Raw genomic sequence first — 7,167 nt, 5'->3', positions numbered from 1 at the left:
CATCAGTTCACAGTTGGATCCCTGAATGGCAGATTTAGTTACAAAGTATATACATGTGGGTCTATTCCATATGGAGATAATCCTAGTATCCTCTGTTGGCTGAGAGCCAACAGAGCATTTCTAGCTAAAAAGAACTGCTCCAACGAGGGAGGAAGTCAGAAAGAGAGAGTGTACTTGTCCTTTTGTTACCTGGACGGGTAAGGTCATGTCCACCTCTAGTCACATGCAAAGGAAGTATGTCCCATCCAGGAGGAAACCTGAAACTGTTCTTAACCTGAAGCATCACTTTAGATAATGGGGCCTCCTGCTGCCACTGCGCCGCCGCCGTGCAATTTCTGTTCTCATCCTGAAGCAAAGTTCTTAACCCGAGGTACTATTTCTGGGTTTTTCAGGGGGTTGGACTAGATTGCTTCCAGATGCCCTTCTAACTCTTCAATTCTACAATTCTATGATTCTAAAATTTCTACCAGGATCTCTCCAATCACCACCAGTGTATAGAATTAACACAGTGAGAACATATACAATCTGGCTTTTTAGCAGGAGGGAGCAGGAATCTAGGAGTTTGATGCTGATATAAAAACTATTTAGTGATTCACACTTTTTAATGATATGTGCCACAGGTTTAGGTGAACAAATCTGTCTGTTTCTGGATCATGTCAATTCCATATCTTTTCACTCATAATTCTGTTCTTTTCACTTTTCACATTAAACTGCCGTTTAAAAACCCTCTGAAAATATGTATTTAAGTAAGCATCTCAACACATATTTAAATGTGTATTTTGTCTCAATATAGTATTTAAATGTCCATTTTGATATGCTTAAACTGTTGAGAAATGCTAAATCTGGTGAACAGCTAAATTGTAATCTGAACAAAAGTCTGGGAACTGCAGACTTAAGTGCATATAGGAATGTGCAAAGAATTAATTCCTCACATGTCTGGAAGCTTAAAGATGCTGCTGTAGCTTTAAGGGTTTGTTTGATGCAGAGGAAGAGTAAGTGACCCAACTCTTGGTGGTTTTTGGCACACTTGCCAAAATTGCCCCAGTTGCCTGTTTATATAAGCAGGAAATGACCCGGTGGGGAAAGTCCCATCAATTTAATGTGGCCACAATTTCACGGTTTGCAGCTATATTGAGCAATGAACACAATGCTGATGTGATAGAGCAGCAATAATTAATTAAACATGGGCCACATCCTTAGAAGTAATAAGCAGCTGCACAACCAGCATTGATGTTGACTCTTTTCAGGAATCATCTCGTTAATAATGGAGAGGGGCATAAAATAGTAATACAGAATTCTGTATTTTCTCATTACCCTAAACATCAAGCTCTTGTTTAACACTGTTCCATTCCTTTTTTACACTTAGTACATGCATATGCATCAAGATGTGTTTAGGAATGTGGTGCACATGAGTTCTGCATGCAGGCATAACCATCAGCATAAATTAAGATCCTGCACAGTTTAAAATTTCCCTTCAACAATTTTAGGTATATTAATTCAGTTTTCCCTCTACTACACAACTTTCAACTGGGAGCATATCTCCCAGTTATTCATGTCCCCATCAAACAGTATTTATAAATCAGGATTGTTTTTAAGCAAGAATGGCAAACATGTTTGAAGCATATGCAATAGAAACTAGTGATTAAAATCAAGAATAAATGCTTGTGACACTTGGACTACTCTGTAGACTTTCAGTCCTGAAACAGGCAATTTTAAATAGGCACTTAAAGGCAAGGAGGCTTTGGATCATGAGACAAAGTTGGAGAGCAGTTTGGCAAAATGAGCACAAGAGAAACCAATGTCCTGGAGTCTGCATTTCTACACAAAACATTTACAGTTTTGAGCTGTTGAGGGGTTTAAAAAGATTTTTCCTTGCCTGCACAGTGTTGTTTTTTAGGAAGAAAAACACAACTGCTGCTAAATCATTGACTTGGAATTGACTCTCTTAAAGTTGTCATTGTTATTTACTGTCCACCTTGTTTCAGCAGAAGAGCATGTTTTCCTACCTTGATTTCAGCAAGGCATTTGACAAGGTGCCCCATGATATTCTTGTAAAGAAGCTGGTAAAATGCGGTCTTGACTATGCTACCACTCAGTGGATTTGTAACTGACTGACTGACCGGACCCAAAGGGTGCTCATCAATGGTTCCTCTTCATCCTGGAGAAGAGTGACTAGTGGGGTGCCACAGGGTTCTGTCTTGGGCCCGGTCTTATTCAACATCTTTATCAACGACTTGGATGATGGACTCAAGGGCATCCTGATCAAATTTGCAGATGACACCAAACTGGGAGGGGTGGCTAACACCCCAGAGGACAGGATCACACTTCAAAACGACCTTGACAGATTAGAGAACTGGGCCAAAACAAACAAGATGAATTTTAAGAGGGAGAAATGTAAAGTATTGCACTTGGGCAAAAAAAATGAGAGGCACAAATACAAGATGGGTGACACCTGGCTTGAGAGCAGTATATGTGAAAAGGATCTAGGAGTCTTGGTTGACCACAAACTTGACATGAGCCAACAGTGTGACGCGGCAGCTAAAAAAGCCAATGCAATTCTGGGCTGCATCAATAGGAGTATAGCATCTAGATCAAGGGAAGTTATAGTGCCACTGTATTCTGCTCTGGTCAGACCTCACCTGGAGTACTGTGTCCAGTTCTGGGCACCACAGTTCAAGAAGGACACTGACAAACTGGAACGTGTCCAGAGGAGGGCAACCAAAATGGTCAAAGGCCTGGAAACGATGCCTTATGAGGAACGGCTAAGGGAGCTGGGCATGTTTAGCCTGGAGAAGAGGAGGTTAAGGGGGGATATGATAGCCATGTTCAAATATATAAAAGGATGTCACATAGAGGAGGGAGAAAGGTTGTTTTCTGCTGCTCCAGAGAAGCGGACACGGAGCAATGGATCCAAACTACAAGAAAGAAGATTCCACCTAAACATTAGGAAGAACTTCCTGACAGTAAGAGCTGTTCGACAGTGGAATTTGCTGCCAAGGAGTGTGGTGGAGTCTCCTTCTTTGGAGGTCTTTAAGCAGAGGCTTGACAACCATATGTCAGGAGTGCTCTGATGGTGTTTCCTGCTTGGCAGGGGGTTGGACTCAATGGCCCTTGTGGTCTCTTCCAACTCTATGATTCTATTCTATGATTCTATGATTTTTCTCCACAATGACTGTGTGGCCTGTCAATGTAATTCCCATTTTACAGGTAGAGAAACAAGGCTTGCCAATGGCCAATACAGAACCTATTGCCAATTCGGGATGTGAATTTAATCTTTTCATCACCACATCCAGTTCTTTGCCTCTTACACCATTGAAGATCCTTGACTTCCATGCTTGGCAGCAAAGAGCCTCTCACAGTTCGTCATTTAGGAAACTATTGCCTTGGAATGCAACTATTGCCCTGCTCATTCTTCACGCACAACCCTTATTTTCATGCTTTCAGTTTTCTTAAGGAATACAGCAGAGTGCCCTGAAATTCCAACTTTCCCTGTTGGCTTTGGTATTAAACAGCAGGCTATTTTGGGGGGTAAAATTATAGTTTTATAGTTTATTTTATTAAGCTTATTGTACTAGGTTTTTTTAAGGACTAGAATATTGATTTTACAAGAATTACTTCCTGCTCTGCAAGCCATACTCAGGGAATATATAAAAGCTGGCAAATGGGTGCCATTGTCAACATTTCCATGCCTAGTTATGAAGTGTTGATAGAGAATCTTTGTTATGGAGAACATAAAGGCTCCAGTGAGCAGTAGATAATTCACTTTCCAAAAAGTCATCCCTATTTAGTAGTAAACACTGAACTGTAGTGAACATTACCAACTCCAGTGATTTGGAGTAGGAAGAGAATTTAAAATACAGGCAGGAAATTTCAGTGCAAAATATGTGAGAATGAGAACAGATTGTATGTCTAAAACTCCAAAATGGAAAAGACAGCAAGGGGGAAAGAATGTGAATATTATAACTGTAGTGGTTGATAAACAAAACCTATAGTAAGATAGAAAATAATATTTATTTTGTATACTTTGACTTTATTTATATTTGGAAAAAAATCTCCTACTTTTTCTAAGACTCTTACTTTTTGCAAAGTCCCAGAACTAATCTGCTTCTATACTTACTAAAGCATCCAGCCGGCCTTGTTGCATAACTGTTTTGTTGGGCATTTTAATATATGTCAACTGAGAAAATGAATGTTCAGAGGTGCCCCACTTCTGTGGCACCCCACATCCCTTGATGCCCTAAGCTTGTGCTTATTTTGCTTGATCCAGCCCTGCCTCCTCCTATAATTCTACCTTGTGGTCCCATCAATAGCTGTTGAACTGCATTTGGTAAGTCTCGTTACTCCAAGACGCACTTCCAGTGTGGTGATTCATTTATAGTGCTTTATCTCTTGCACTTTTTGTTGTTTCTTAATTTGATATGTGATTTGTTTGTTTGTTAAGTATAGATTCATTTTAAAATGCGTCTTGAGGACACATCAATATGTAGTACAGAAATTTGATAAGTAAATATATCACTGTTTTCTTGAAGGTAAGTAAATTTTGTAAGTAAATATGACACATTTCTTGAAAATGTCAATGAATTCAGTCTCTTGTAGAAAGTGTGTGTCTCTCCAAGAAATATTTATTCTGTCATAGTGCATTCTTCAATATTATACTCCCATTACATTACTTCACAAAAGATAACAGAGTATAGTGAAATGCACATATCATCTGAAACCCAGGAAACTTCAGTTACACTGACTAGAGACTCACAAGTTGTACTTAGACAATAGGGGGGAAAAGAGAGAAGCCAAATACAAAAGATCTGTTCTGCTGACCTGACTTGATCCTTGATTCAAAGACAAATTGAAAGGCGGCTTCAATGGAATTCATGGGACCAAGAAGCTCTCTGGGATGACAGCCCAACCCATGTCATTGCCCACAATTACCTTTTGCCTCTTTTTCTCCTTCCAAGTAAAAACCACTAATTAGTTCATCTTCAAAAGGTTACACTTCAGACTTGGAGCAGCTCCCTGAGCAAGGATAGCTGATTGTTTTTTACAGAGAGAGAAAGAGAGGCAGCTGCTTAGACAGTGACAGAGAGAGGGAAGATGGGAAGAAATCTGTATGTTTTCTTTATGGCAAACCTTTCCCAATATTGCTACCAGAGGGAAAAGGGCTGTGAATAATAGATATGATTTTGTGCATCAGAAAGATTAGGATGAGGTCATTTCTCTAACAAAATTCTAATGATGAGCAAGTACAAGGAATTTTGAAAGACTGTTGGTATACATAGGAAATACAATTAACCTCCACTCATTAGAAGCTCTTAAATCTGGACTTATTGTAGACAAGCTTTAGGTCTCCCCTCATTAGGGACCTACAAGCAAAGTGTACCCAATATGGTTGCTAAGCAGCATAAGAGGAGGCACTTGGCAAAGCTTGTCTGGATCCTTGGCAATCACTCAATGAAGAGAGATAGCATCACCGCTGAGAATGCAGCGCATGCTCACCCTCTGTCCACAAGCACACTGCACTCTCTGGAGCTCAGAAAAGTATGCCACACCAGAAATCAAACAGTGATTCTTACAGCACTGCATGGAACTCCAGCAATGCAAAAGTGACTTTGACAACAATGATTGCTGCCGGTATGTATGAATTAGTCCAAAGTGTGAGCAACATATAACAGGCTTCATTCCCACCAGCTGTTGTTCTTTTATAGATACATTTGTGGTCTCCTTAAAGAATCTTATAAGTTCACACAGTTCCTGCTTTTCTATGCAGCCGGATAATGCATAGCTCACATTCCTAAGATTCCACCTGAGCCACAGATGGCCATGCAATGGAATTTCACAAATCAAAAGGACAGAAGTTCAAGGAAAAGATGCTAAAACATGAAGAGAAGTCTACCAGCCATGGATAATTTTCTTTAATACAAATATAACTTAGTCATACTTCATGCTTTGTTTATTTCCAGCCCCCTAACTAGACTCTCTTTTTAAGCCTGCTTTTGGGTCATATTTTAAATGAACATTTTTACTGTCAGGGGAGTAGTTTCTTTAGTTTGCTTTAGTAATTTATAATAGTTTCAAAGATAATTAAATAAAGGAGGCTTGGTGGGTCTTTGCCCTAGAGATAAACTCTAATGCTATTAAATGATGTTTGGGAGGGCTGTATTTACTTCCACTCCAGACTCACCTGTCTGTGAAGATTTCTTGATCTCGCAACAGATAATGATCCTTTTTAGAGCTTTTGGAAGTTCATCACAACGTTATCTCTGTCCTAAGAGATAATAATGACAGATAAACTATCATAAATCCACCACTTAATTACATCAGAGCTTTTGACAGGTGCAGCTGACCAGTTCTGTTGCCTCCTCAGAAGTCTGTCTCCTTAAGCGCTCTTGATCATACACTTCAAATGCCTTTGTGAGAGACACTGAAGGTAGGCAAAGCTTCAAAAATTTTCCAAATGCTGCAACTGAATAAACTGAGAAACTAGGGACTGAACTGCAATGGCTTAGATTCCTTCAGAACCCCAAGTCTGACTCTGGCTTTTAGAGGAGACCTGGGGGTATCCTTTATCTCTTTTTTCAGGAACCCTGGGACCCTCATCATCTCCAAGACTCCCAGCTTCAAACTGTTGGTTTGTTTTTTTGGGGCCATCCAGTCTGATAAGACTTTAAATGGGGAAGAATTTCAGTCATGAAAATGACTGTATTGCCAAGAATGTTATTTTTATTTCAAACAATACCCGTGCTCAGCGGAGAGGGACACTTCAAACAATGGCAAAAAGATATTTCCAAATTTATCTGGCAGGGAAAGAAACCAAGGATTAAATATAAACTATTAACAGATACCTGTGCCCCCCAAAAGAGGTGGCTTCTCTCTGCTGGATTTGAAATTATACTATGAAGCGTCATTTCTCTGCTGACTATGGGAGTGGATAACTTTTAAAAATACAGATATCTTAGACCTTGAGGGTCATGATAACAGATTTGGTTGGCATGCATATTTATGGTATGAGAAGACCAAAGTGCATAAAGTGTTTTTGAATTATTTGGTAAAAAAACAATTTATGAACTATGGGGAAAATATAAAAACCTGTTAGAGAAGAAGACATCATGGTGGCTTTCACCAGTGGAAGCGATATCCCTGAAAAAGACTAATGCAAAAGGTGAATGGGCA

The sequence above is a fragment of the Podarcis tiliguerta genome (assembly GCF_965153285.1).
Source record: "Podarcis tiliguerta genome assembly, chromosome: 4".
Taxonomy (NCBI): Eukaryota; Metazoa; Chordata; class Lepidosauria; order Squamata; family Lacertidae; genus Podarcis; species Podarcis tiliguerta.
This window is presented reverse-complemented; position numbering follows the sequence as displayed.